The sequence below is a fragment of the Oratosquilla oratoria genome, chromosome 16 (genome assembly GCF_046742065.1).
Source record: "Oratosquilla oratoria isolate Oo_2021 chromosome 16, ASM4674206v1, whole genome shotgun sequence".
Lineage (NCBI taxonomy): Eukaryota > Metazoa > Arthropoda > Malacostraca > Stomatopoda > Squillidae > Oratosquilla > Oratosquilla oratoria.
Genome location: NC_134792.1, coordinates 68,211,578 through 68,216,577, shown reverse-complemented (window position 1 = coordinate 68,216,577; position 5,000 = coordinate 68,211,578).

Below are 5,000 nucleotides of genomic sequence, written 5' to 3'. Positions count from 1 at the left end.
ATCAGCATAATGGATTCGCCCACCCACCACCATAATGGACTCGCCCACCCACCACCATAATGGACTCGCCCACCCACCAGTATAATGGACTCGCCCACCCACCACCATAATGGACTCGCCCACCCACCAGTATAATGGACTCGCCCACCCACCAGTATAATGGACTCGCCCACCCACTAGTATTATGGACTCGCCCACCCACCAGTATAATGAACTCGTCCACCCACCAGTATAATGGATTCGCCCACCCACCAGTATAATGGATTCGCCCACCCACCAGTATAATGGACTCGCCCACCATATCAGCATAAAGGACTCGCCCACCCATCAGCATAATGGACTCGCCCACCCTCCAGCATAATGGACTCATCCACCCACCAACATAATGGACTCGCCCACCCACCAGTATAATGGACTCGCCCACCATATCAGCATAAAGGACTCGCCCACCCATCAGCATAATGAACTCGCCCACCCTCCAGCATAATGGACTCATCCACCCACAAACATAATGGACTCGCCCAACCACCAGTATAATGGACTCGCCCACCCACAACCACAATGGACTCGCCCAACCATCGGAATAATGGACTCGCCCACCCACAACCACAATGGGCTCGCCCACCCATCATCATAATGAACTCGGCCTAAAGGCACTTTTTAATCCTTTATTACTCAGTTAAGTTTTATCAGTGGCCAGAAACTCGTCCATATTTCAATCGCCCATCGCCCTCCAGCGGCCACCCCACGCCCAGTGGGCGCTTCCATCAGGCCCACCCTCAACACGTGTACCCTTCAGGGCGTTGTGGGCGTGTTAGGGGCGAGGAGAGGTTGATGGAATTCCTCTTGGTGGATTTCAACTCTGACGTTTTGAGCTCTTTTTGCCTCCAACATTTATTCCTTATTGTTTGCTTGCTTGCTTGAGTTCGTGTGCGTGCGTGCGTGCGTGCGCCGCCGGTTGGTGGAGTTTGTGTGTGTGTGTTTGCTTGTGCGTGTTTGCGTTTGCATGCACGTATAAGCGTACCCAATGATTTAAATTGCTTCCGCTCTCAGTTCGGAGATTGCCCTCTGTTACCTCGGCCTCGACAACGGTCGTCCTCGACAAAGGTCATCCTCGACTCTCTCTCTCTCTCATTGGTCCGAGGACCTCTGTGGTTCTCCTCCTCCTCCTCCTCCTCCAGTGAGGGCACAAGTTAGCTAATTTCATTTTCTCTTTGCACGGTTAAGACGAAGTTTTGTCGAAGAATGTGGTTAAGATTTTTTTTTTCTTTTTTTTTTTTTGAAGGTTTGGAAATGTCTTGGTTTTGAATATTTGATCCTGCAAAGCAGGTCCCGAATTGAAAATTCGAGTACTATACAGCTACACACGCACACACACACACACACACACACACACACACACACACACACACACACACACACACACACACACACACACACACACACACACACACACACACACACACACACACACACACACACGACTCTATGGTCAAGTTGATAGAGTTCCCGGCTGCCACTAAGGCGGTCCGGGTTCGAATCCCGCCCAGGGCTGAAATAATTTCAGTATCACTGCACTGCGAGTCGTTACTCCAACTCTCGTGGACAGGGAGTTGGCCGTGTGTGTGTGTAGGGTCACAGCATTGCCAATAGATAGGTCATATATGAGCTCTGAGCTCTCTTCCGGGAGGAAAATAGTTGATCACGAGTCCAACACGTGATCCAAGACCATGGTGAATCACACACACACACACACACACACACACACACACACACACACACACACACACACAACGCGTGTGCACACACATACGCACGCACGCACGCACGCCAAGTCATGATGATGATTATGATAATGAAATTAAAGGAAAATAATGATAAAAAGGTTGATGAATAAACCTCATTACGTCTCGTATAATGTTAATTTAATCACGATGTTTCTTGTGTACAGCCTGATCGTGTGGCCTTAGCAGGAATAGAGCTCATCGAAAACGTCTTCGAAGCAAAAGAATGTAATTGATTATCAAACCCAATTAATATCAGCGCCAAGAAAGTACTTGTGTATGTGTGTGTGTACATGCCTGAATGTGTACATGCTTGTGTGTGTGCACGCCTGAGAGTGTACATGCCTGAGTGTGTATATGCTTGTGTGTGTGCACTTCTCAGTGTGTACATGCCTGATTGTGTACATGCTTGTGTGCGTGCAAATGTTTGTGTGTGTGTACATGCTTGAGTGTGTACATGCTTTTATGTGTATATGTTTGTGTGTGTGTGTACATGCTTTTATATATAGATGTTTGTGTGTGTGTACATGCTTGTGTATGTACATGCTTTTATGTGTATATGTTTGTGTGTGTGTACATGCTTTTATATATATATATGCTTATGTGTGTGTACATATTTGTATATATACATGCTTGTGTGTGTATGTGCTTGGATTTGTATATATATATATATATATATATATATAATATATACATATATATATATATATATATAATATATATATATATATATATATATATATATATATATATATATATATATATGTGTGTGTGTGTGTGTGTGTGTGTGTGTGTGTGTGTGTGTGTGTGTGTATGCTTTCATGCTTGTTTATGTTTAAATATACATACATGATTCCTACACGACATATATACGAGGGAAAGAAAATCGTTCGTGTTCGGATTCAATAGCACCACATAAGCTCAGGGGCGAACGCCAATGTGCGTGCGTGCGTGCGTGCGTGTTCATGTTCGTGTATTGTTGAAATACGAAGCTTATTTCACCAGCTTCCAGCTTGCAATGTTGCTATAGTGAGACTGCAATGGCTGTAGCAAAGCTTGTATGTTGACTGTATATACTCACTTCATTGACGTATAAAATGGTTTCTGCCCTACTTGACATGAAATCCTTCTTCTTTCTACTCTCGCCTTCCACCCATTCCTCCTTCCACCCTCTCCTTCCACCCTTTCCTTCCACCCTTTCCTTCCACCCTCTCCTTCCTTCCTCACCCTTTCTTCCCCCACTCCCACATCTCCCATCCTCTCCCTATTCTCCTCCTATCTTCCTATTTTTTCCCACTTTTCCTCCTTCGCTTTCCCCCTCCGCTCCTCCTCCTCCACTCCTCCTCTTCCGCTCCTTCTCCTCCGCTCTTCCTCCTCCGCTATTCCTCTCTCTTCTTCCATCTGCTTTGCCCCTGCCAGCCTCAAAATCATTACGTTTCTGCTCCTGGACGCGAGCAAGCAACCCCCCTCTCCCCCTCTCTCCCTCTCCCCCTCTCTCCCCCGGTAGATACAGGAGGGAAATCAAACCAATCGCGTACGCATTCACCACAAACTCGCGGGGCCCCGTACGCAACATGGCGTACGGTTTTCGGCCACGCGTGCCGGCGTCTACTTCCGCGTGCCTGGATCTCTACTTCCGCGTGCGTGGTTGTGTGCTTTTAAGTGGTTTTTATGTCCGGGGGGGAGATGGTTGTGGCCTCGCCGCTCGCTTCAGCGTGTTGTTGTCGTCGTCCTACTCTTTGATTCTATTTGGGGTTGACATGCAGCCGATTTGGGTCCCTCAGAGCTTGTTAGGAGCCAGTCTGCTCTCTCTCTTTCTCTCTTTCTCTCTGTCCGTCTTTTCTGTCTCTGTCTCCTTCTCTCTTTCATTGCCTCTGACTCTTTGTCTCTGTCAGTCTATCTGTCTTTACATCCAACTCTGTCTCTGCATTCTCTCTCTCTGTCTGTCTCTGTCTCTCTTTCTGCCCGTCTTTTCTCTGTCTCCCTCTCTCTTTCTCTGTCTCTCATTCTTTATCACAGCCTGTCGGTCTATCTGTCTTTACCCCTAACTCTGCATATTTTTGTTTTACAAAGTAACTGGCTCCTACTACCTTTCTAACACTACTCCTGTTTTAGCATGTCTGTGTGCCTGACGCTGTCTTCCTGTCTCTCCCTCTGTGTGCCTCTTTTGTGTTTACTGTGCTCCTGCATCTGACTGTCTCTACGTGCCTGTCTGCCAGCCTGTCAGTGCGTCCATCTGTCTCCTGCCTATCGAATAATCTATTTAATCTCGCTCATCTTCCCTCGTTCCCTGGAGACACGCGAAGGACCAAATGCGTCGAAGCTTGAAACACTTAGATGAAGCCTTTGACACAATTGCCAGAAAGATACTTGACGTCATTGCTTGGAAGAGGATGCTTACACCTGAATAAAGTCATGTGGATGTAGCTGGCAAGAAGTGTTATTGGCTCTGATATTATAGAGTTGAATGAGATATATGCATATATATTCCTTCTCTCTCTCTCTTTCTCTCTCTCTCTCTCTCTCTCTCTCTCTCTCTCTCTCTCTCTCTCTCTCTCTCTCTCTCTCTCTCTCTCTCTCTCTCTCTCTCTCTACTTACCAATCTCTGCACCTTTTCCATGGTTTTACTTTTAATGTTTTTCTTTTTTCTTTTTCTTCTCTCCTTTTATCATTTTCTTTTCGTTTTTTCATTTCCTCTCTCTTCTGCTTTCCTCTTTTTTTCCACTTATTCTTCGGACGAAAAAAAAAGAGGATTAGAAGAGAGTGGGATACTATGACTGGGAAATATTAAAACTTGTGAACTATTGAAACATAATGGATGAAAGACGCTGAGAATCTGGACAAGCTTAGGCACCTTAATTTACGCTCTCTAGTAAGACGCAATGTGCGGGGTGATCTAATAGAGGTGTTCAAGTGGATCAAGGGCTTTAACAAGAGTAATGCAATCAAGGTCATTATATTAAGACAACAGGGCAGGACTCGCAGTAATGGACTTAAATTGGACAAATTTAAATTCAAGAAGGAAATAGGCAAGAACTCGTTTACCCATAGAGTAGTTATCGAATGGAATAGACTTAGTAACCAATTACTGAGCGCTGAAACTATCGGTTGTTTTGAGAAAGTGTTAGATATATTTTTGGGTGGGAGTGATAGGTACTATGGACATGGAACTGCCTAGTGTAGGCCTTATGGTCTCTTGCAGTCTCCTTCTTGCTT